General features: G+C 42.0%; 1 protein-coding gene and 1 pseudogene across 2 annotated transcripts in view; both read left to right on the top strand.

Moving 5' to 3' along the window:
- Kcnk13 (potassium two pore domain channel subfamily K member 13) overlaps positions 1–9,195 on the top strand; it is a 94,736-nt gene that overhangs the window by 61,093 nt on the left and 24,448 nt on the right. The gene's annotated exons all lie outside the window — the stretch shown is intronic.
- On the top strand, positions 8,645–8,925 carry LOC110324583 (annotated as a pseudogene).

The raw sequence follows: 9,195 nt of genomic DNA on the forward strand, positions 1-9,195 counted from the left end.
AGAGAGAGAGAGAGAGAGAGAGAGAGAGAGAGAGAGAGAGAGAGAGAGAGAGAGAACACACACATGCTCAAGTGTGTGTGAGCCTCCCCTCTTTTCATTTTGCTAGTGTGGAATTATTTATTTCCGGTGTTTTCTTGGATGTAGTTAACCTTCTTGGGTCAGAGTTTTCCTTCTAGTACCTTCTATAGGACTGGATTTGTGGATAGATATTGTTTAGATTTGGTTTTGTCATGGAATATCTTGTTTTCTCCCTCTATGGTCGCTGAAAGTTTTGCTGGGTATTGTCTGGACTGGCATCTGTGGTCTAAGAGAGAGTGCAGGATAACAGCCCAGGCTCTCAAGTCTCTGGCGAGAAGTCAGGTGAAATTCTGAGAGGTCTGCCTTTATATGTTACTTCGCTGTTTTTTGTTTGTTTGTTACCCCCTTGCAACTTTTAATACTCTTTCTTTGTTCTGTACATTTAGTGTTTTGACAATTATGTGGAGGAGGATTTTCTTTTGTGGTCAAATCTATGTGGTGTTCTGTAGGCAGTTGTTATAGGTTTAGATGAGGGTTTCTGGGTATGTCCATGTTGGATGGGAGTTTAGGGGATATTTCTCCCCTGGGTTTCTGTTTCCTCTCTGTCTACTGGCCTGAGTAGCCTGCAGTTCTGGTACTAGCTAGCTAGTGTTCAGGCCCAGGAGGATGTTTCTCCTGAGTTTTTATGGTCTGTGAGGTCTGGGGTCTTGGGGGCTAACCTTGTCTCTGGGGTCCCTAGTACCCGTATGATCCGGGGTCCCTGGTGCCTGAGGGCCTCCAGGAAAACCAGTAGTGAGGTTGTGGGTTGGAAAATGAAGTTCAGGGTGTGGGGTGCAGTTTAAGGCTGATGGGTGTATTTTAGTGGAGTATGTGGGACAAGGGCTTGGGGCGGGGTCTTACCTGTTTGTGACTGGTGTTGGCAGGTCTCTGGGCATGCAGGCAAAGTTGTGGTATGGGAAATGGAATGCAGGGGATGGGGTATACTGTGTCATTGTTAGGTGTGCTTTCAGGGGAGTTGGCCACCAGGGGCTTGTGGGGAGCTTGTGAGGGGTGGAGGGTGAGGGGATGGGGATGGCATTACCTGGTGTTCCTGGTGCAGAGTTTTCAAGGGATTTTTTTTTTCATAATTAAATAATTTGAAAAGGGAAGACCCACTTCTAATCCATTTTGTTGTTGTTGTTGTTCCAAATGCCTGGAACTCACTCTGTAGATCTGGCAGCTTCTGTGCCCTGAGTGCTGGGATTAAAGGCATGTGCTACCATGGCCCAGATCTAATCCATATCTCTGAGATGGGAAGATGCACTTTCATTCTGGACACCCTTCCACTAGCAGCCTATATAAAGGGAATGGAAAAAGTAGGCTCTCTCTTTGCCTGCCCTCTCCCAAGTGTCCTTAGGAGCTTTGGGAATCATTTCTCTCCCCATCACAATCCCCACCCAACCTGCTCTGGATCACTGTGAATCATTGGCCAAAAAGCAAAGTGGGGATGAAGGGTTTATTTGGTTTATACCTTCCCAGATCACTATTCCTCATCAAAGGAACTATAAATGTTTTCACAAAAAGTGTAAATGTGTTGTTTTTGCAGCCATATCGTAAGTCTTGAAAGCAGACACTGCAAAGCTCTAGAATTGCTATAAAAATATTTAAAATATAACTAGAATTTTAATTAGGATTGCAGTGAACATATAGATTGGTCTCATGAGAATAAAAATACTAACAGCTGGAGAGATGACTCAGTGGTTTAGAGCACTAACTGCTCTTCCAGAGGTCCTGAGTTCAATTCCCTGCAACCAAATGGTGACTCACAACCATCTGTACTGGGAGGATCTGATGCACTCTTCTGGTGTGTGTCTGAAGACAGCTATAGTGTACTCATATAAATAAATAAATAAATTTTAAATCCCAACAAAATAGTAAATCTGATTCATCAATATGATTCTGCCCTTCACACATTCAGATCATTTTGAATTTCTCATTTTGATTATAGTAGACAATTTTTCAATGTATAGGTTTACACATGTTTTGGGTCTAGCCCAAGTATTTTATATTTTTGATAGCATTGTAAATGATCTTAGCTTGCTTTTATTTTTGCAGTGCTGGGGATGGAAGCCAGGGCAAGTACTCAACTGTTGAACTGTACACCCAGCCCTTTAGTTTGCTTTCTCGTTGTCCACAGCCAAATACTGTGACTGTTGCATTGTTTCCTAAGCTTATTATTAGCGCTTAATTGTTTTCTAGATTCTGATGGATGAGTCTTATAGACAGTTGTGTTTCGTTGTGAATAAAACCCCTCTCTCTCCTTTCAGAGCTATCTATGTTTTTTACTTGTCTGACATCTCTAGAACCTTCAGTACAATGCTGGATTGAAAAGGTCCAGAAAGTCTTGCCCCACTCAGAGTCATATGGAGAAACTCCCTTTGTTGTAAAGTTTTCATAGTTACTTCTTTGGTGACAAGCCCATCTAGTCCTAGTTTTCTGACCATTGCCATCATGCTGGATCATCTCAAATAATTGCTTGGCACCTGGAGAGTGATCTTGCAGTTTTGTTTTCCAGTGTGTTTACCTGGTAAATTAGGCCCATTTTTAAAATATTAAATCTCCCAAGCAGCTCAGGGATAAACCCTCCTCAATCATGACGTATTATCTTTTCTACATGTTGTGGGATGGGCTGTGCTAAAACCATGTCAGGAATTGTTGTCTGGCACTGAAGAGGTGCCACCGTGGTTAAGAGCACTTGCTGCTCTTACAAAGGACCTGGGTTTGGTTCAGTACCTACACAGTGGTTCACAGTTGCCTGAATCTCCAGGTCCAGGGAATCCAGGAATGTTTCTGGACTCTCCAGCATCTTCATATACACAATGAGAGTGCACGTATGAATTGATAGGTAGGTATACAGTTTTCTTAAGATGTCAGAGTAAGCTTGACATCATAGAAGGAACTGGGAAGTATTCCTTCTCCTCTTTTTACTCCTTCTCCTCTTCCTCCTCTTCCTCCTCCTCCTCTTCCCCTTCCTCCTCTTCCTTCTTCTATTTCTCCTTCTTCTCCTTCTCCTTCTCCTCCTCATCCTCCTCCTCCTTCTCCTTCTTCTAATTTTTTCCAAGTTTGTGTTACCAGTCCCTCAAATATTCAGCACTATTCAGGAGTAAGGCCATCTGAGTTTTTTCTGTTTTGTTTGGTATGGTTTGGTTTGGTTGGTGTTTGTTTGTTTGTTTGTTTGTTTGTTGGTAGCCCTGGATGACCTAGAACTCACAGTATAGATCAGTCTAGCCTCTAACGCACAGAGATCCATCTGCCTCTGCCTTCTGGCTGCTGAAATTAAAGGGATGGATGGACTACTGAGCCTTGCTTGTGCGATTTGTCAGAAGTCCCCTTTCCTTAGGACAAGGGTCTTAATTTGTTGCTCATAAGTTATTTATAATATTCTTGTGTATTTGGTCCCTTGTATGTATGGCTATGTGTGTGCATGTTGCAGGGGAGCACATATGCATTTGTGTGTATGGCTATATGTGTGCATGTTGCAGGGGAGCACATATGCATTTGTGTGCAAGTGAATGCAGAGGACAGAGGTTGGCTTTGGGTATTTTCCTCAGTTTCTATCCATCTTATGTTTTGAACCTGGAGCCCACCAATGTGGCTGTCCAGGGAGCCTCTTGCCTCTGCCTCCACAGAGATGAGAATACAGACATGTCCCATCACATCCAGACTTTCCCTTATTTAAAATTCTTCAGATCACTGTCTTGCTTTCTTATTCTTCTAGAATGAATGCCAAGAGATCAAGGGAATGACTGGTTTTAAGTCTCTCGATGTATACACATCGCCTAATTGTTTTCTAGAAATATATTATTTGCCAATACATATATGCATACTGGTGACTTAATTTGGCAGTGATAAACCTTAATCAGTTTGATAGGTAGAACTGTTTCCATATCCATTTCTTTGATGACTAAGTGAAAATGAATCCCAGGTTTCTTAACATTTGTTTGCTTTTATTTTTGCTACCACATAGCAATTATACATGTTTGTTGCAGTACAATGTAACATTTCTCTGTGTGTGTGTGTGTGTGTGTGTGTGTGTGTGAGAGAGAGAGAGAGAGAGAGAGAGAGAGAGAGAGAGAGAGATGACCAGTTAGAGTAATTAGCATATGTGAAATCTTAGGCATTTATATTTCTTTATGTTGATAATATTCAAAATAATCTGAGATCTCATTTCAAAATCTCCAATTGATAGAGTCATCAGCCACAGTTATTCTGCTATGCTCTAGAACACTGGAGACCATTGTCTCACCTACGTGCACCCTTAACCACCCTTCCTCCATCTTCTCTTTCTCCATTCTCTCTCCCAGCTCTGGAAACGATTCCATATTTATTTCTATGAGATCAGCTCTTCAGTTTGTACCAATAAGTAAAATTATACCACCTTTGTCTTTGTGTACCTGACTTATTTAACTCAACGGGGTATTCTTCAGTTCCGCATGACAGCTGACAATGACAGAATTCATTCTTTTTAAGTCAGTGGTTCTCAACCTGTTGGTCTTGACCCCTTTCACAGGGGTTGCCTATTAGATATTCTGCATATCACATATTTATATCACAATTCAGAACTGTAGCAAAATCACAGTTATGGAGTAGCAATTAAATAATTTTCGGGTGGGGGACCACCACAACATGCAGATCAATTGTAGCATTAGAAAGATACAAAACCACTGGCTTAAATGCTGTTCTGTTAACTGCTTCACATTATTCTGCTTGTTCATTTATTGATGGACATCTAGATTAGTTCATGAAGAGGTCTATGTCTTTCTAACATACAACTCCTATTTCCTTTGACTATACACTCAGTAGTGGCACTTCCAAATGAGAACCCACCCTGTTTTCTGTAATTGGAAACCAGTTTACATTCCCACTAATAATGTGTGAGAGCCTCTACTTCTCCCACTTTCTCATCAAATTTATTCTCTTTTGTCTTTTCAATAATAGTGATTCTGACTGGGGTGAGATTAGCTCATTGTTTTATCTCTGCTGATTAGAGTCTTAGTTACTGTTCTATCACTATGAAGCGACAACATGTCCGAGGCACCTCTTATAAAGGAAAGCATTTAATTGGGGGCTCGCTTACAGTTCAGAGGTTTAGTATATCATCTTCATGTTGGGAGCATGGCAGCATGCATGGTGCTAGAGAAGTAGCTTAGAGATTTATATCTTGATCCATAAGCAAAGAAAGAGAGAGATTGGGATGGTATGGTGGTTTGAATCTGCTTGGTCCATGGGGAGCGGCACTATTTGAAGGTGTGGCCCTACTGGAGTATGTGTGGCTTTATTGTAGGAAATATGTCACTGTGGAGGTAGGCTTTTAGGTCTTTACTCTCAAGCCCTGCCCAATGTGGAATCAGACTTGCTTCTGGATATTTGCAGAAGATAGTCTCCTGGCTGCCTTTAGATCAAGATGTAGAACTCTCAGCTCCCTCAGCACCAAGTCTGCCTGCATGCTATCATGCTTCCCACCATGATGATAATGAACTGAACTTCTGAAACTTTAAACCAGCTCCAACTAAAGGTTTGTCTTAGAAGAGTTGTATTGGCCATGTTGTCTCTTCATAGCAATGAAACCCTAAGACAGATGGCATGGACTTTTGAAATCTCAAAGCCCACCCTCAGTGACACATTCCCTCCAGCAAATCCATACCTCCTAATCCTTATAATCCTTTCAAAGAGTTCCACTCCCTGATGAATAAGCATTAGACTATGTGCACCTATGGGGGTCATTCTCATTCAACCACCATAATGGGTGGTACTGAAAATTTTCCATACAGTTATTGACCAGTTCCTCTTTTGAGAAGTATTATTCAAGTCATTTATCCATTCTTAAATTGAATTATTGGTATTATTTTGCTTTGTAGTTGTTTTAGTTCCTTATATATTCTGGAAATTAACCCATTGTTTGGTGCATAGACATAAGTATTTCTCCTATCTTGCTCCTGATGGATGTGTTTTGTTGTTACAGGAGCTTTTTTGTTTGATGTAGTTTTGTTTTGGTTATGTTTGGTTTTTGGTTTTTCGAGACAGGATTTCTCTGTGTAGCCCTGACTATCCTGGAACTCACTCTGTAGACCAGGCTGGCTTCTAACTCAGACATCTGCCTGCCTCTGCATCCCAAGTGCTGGGATTAAAGGCGTGCATCACCACTATCCAGCTTGATGTAGTTTTATATGTTCACTTTTGCTTTTGTTTCCAGTGCTTTGGAGTCTTATCCAAAAATTCTTGACCAGAGCAACCCCTGAAGTGTTTCTCCTGTGATTTCTTCTAGTAGTTTTGTAATTTTTTATTTCTTTAATTTTTATTCATCATCATCATCATCATCATCATCATCATCATCATCATTATTTTGGTTTTTTGAGACAGGGTTTCTCTCTGTAGTCCCCGTCCTGGTACTTGCTCTATATACAAACTAGCCTTGAATCCACAGAGATTAACCTGAGATCCACACACTCACAAAGAGAGAATTACATTCTGCCTCCAGAGTGGTGGAACTAAAGACATGTACCACCACCACCCAACTTAATTTCATATCTTCCGTTCCAGTCTATCCCTATACGCTCAGGTATTTGAATACTTGACCACCAGTTTGTGGCATTATTTAGGGAGACTTAGGAGTTGTGGCTTTGTTACATGAAGAATGTCACAGGAGGCAGGCTTTAGAGTTTAAAGACTGCGACTAAAATATTCAAGAACTTGGTAGAAGCTCCTGGGGAACTGATGATTGATTTTAAGTGATACTTAACTGGACTAGGGATTCCTGGAGGACTGGCGAGGGTTAGTCATAGGTGTGCCTGTGAGCATACTTTGGAGGAGATGGGCAGATTGAGTTGTGAGCTGAGTGGAGAAGATGCACCCTCAGTGTCATGGGCCTTGTCCTAACTGTTAGGAGCCAGGATAGAAGAGAAGGTGGAGGAAAGACGAGTTGGCTTCTCACCCATGATGTCCTGGGACATCAGAAATCCAGGCTGCCTGGTTTGTGAACACCAGAATTTTTGTCACTGCCCCCCCTCCAGATGCTCAAACCTGTTGCTTCTGATAAGGAATAATACAGCCTTGGTTTTAAGACCTTCGGACTTGAGCCATGCCACACCACCAGGGTCCCAAGTTGGGAACAGTGTCCTGGGACTTTCAAATATCACATTGCACTCACTCCTCTGCTAGATCCACTCTCATCTATCCGTTCAATTCCACCCCCTACCCTTTGCCCATATCCCCAGGTTCTGTAGCCACAGACTTGGCCAACTGTGGATTAAAAACATTCCAAAGCTAATAGTTGTAGCAGATTCAATATATTCACACTCCTTCTATTTGTCTTTATTCCCTAAATAATATAGTATTGCAGATGTTAACAAAGTATGTACAGATCAGGTATAAATAATCTAGGGATAAGTTAAATTACATAGGATAACTGCAGGTTATAAGCCAATACTCTATTTATATAATTCTAAGCCTGAACCCTGACTAGGAGCAGCAGTGAAATAAAGAAAGGATGGACACAGAGACACTCATACAAAAAGGCTGTGGTCAGGTGGGGTGTGTGTACTTTGATGGAACTTACTCCCTTAAGCAATGGGGGCCCTCAGTGTGGCTGTGACAGCACAGGGGAAGGGGTTAGCTAGTCTCGGTAGGAGGTCTCTCTAGGTTAGCAGTCTCACATTGTAAACATCTGGGAGGAGGAAGCTGCAGTTGCTAGTCTTATACACACTGGTTAACCCTCCGTACAGTTATAGTTGGACCAGAAAAAGGCAGCTTTGCCAGTCTTCCGTGGGCCCAAGGCCTTGGTCCTTGTCTTGGCTGTATCCATGTCAACAGTACGCATTCACTTAGGACTTTATCACTCAGGGCTTCTTCTGATCCCTACACCCAAGCATCCTTAGACTGGGGTATCTGCAGAAAGCCCTAGGACCATCCCCCTAAGTATCTAGGAAACCAATATGCCAGCATCTTATTGATTTTGTCTATCTGAAGAACCCAAGCAGAAGGTCCAAATCAAAAAGGAGTAGTAAGTCCTAATATATCTGTCACTTCTTTGCCTCTGATGATCATTACTGAGGAATAGGTATTTTTTTTATCATCATCCCATTTTACAGATGAAGAGAAATAGGCAGAGGTGAGGTCAACTACCATGTCTAAGGCCAGTCCATACATGGTAACAGAGGCAGGATGTGGGTCTGTGTTTTCACCCTGTCACATGTAAGACCCTTTTCCCTTTCCCCAGCTGTGCCTTCCAAGCTCTGGCCTTCATCACTCTCAAGGGCAACCTTGCAGTGGGATATATTAATCTCCAAACCATTGGCTATGCTTACTCCCATTGCATTAAATGTATATATTTTGATTCTGTGTGTGATAGCTAAACCAGAGTTTACTCTATGTATAAATAGATTTAACAAATACACTCACTGGAATTCAACTAGAAAGAAGCTTTTTCAATCAGACATTCCCCTCAATGCTATTGCCAAGGGGGGGAAAAATGTGTGCTCACGTGATTTTTGATGTGTTGCAAGAATCTGAAATACCATCTGGATCATAAGGATCATTTAAAATATAATCTACCCAGTGGCCGCGCATCCTCTTCCGCCCTGGCCCGGAAGGGTGATGTGGCTGGACCAGCACCAGCCTCACTATGTCTGCCATTTTCAATTTTCAGAGTCTATTGACTGTAATCTTGCTGCTTACATGTACATGTGCTTATCTCCTATCCCTGGCACCCAGCATCCTGGACAGAAATAAAACTGGACTATTGGGAATATTTTGGAAGTGTGCCCAAATTGGTGAACGCAAGAGTCCTTATGTCCATATGCTGTATAGTGATGGCCTTCAGCATCCTCTTCATACAGTAGCTTTGGAAACTACCAGCATGTACTTGCCATCAGACTGTCAGCACGTGCTTGCCATCTGTAAACAAGGGCTTGCCTCCAAAAACTAATGGGAAGAATGGTTGAGCCATTTGTCTCTGAACATGGAATGAGATAAATTTCAAGACACTGTTCTCTATTTTTATGTGATTGGACCAATGAGCTGAATGAATAATTAAGATGTAACAGTTCAGTACACAGGGATGTGACTGTAGCCATCAACCTCAGTTCTCTCACTCCAGTACACAGGGATGTGACTGTAGCCATCAACCTCAGTTCTCTCACT

This window comes from Mus pahari, chromosome 7 (assembly GCF_900095145.1).
Source record: "Mus pahari chromosome 7, PAHARI_EIJ_v1.1, whole genome shotgun sequence".
NCBI classification, from domain to species: domain Eukaryota; kingdom Metazoa; phylum Chordata; class Mammalia; order Rodentia; family Muridae; genus Mus; species Mus pahari.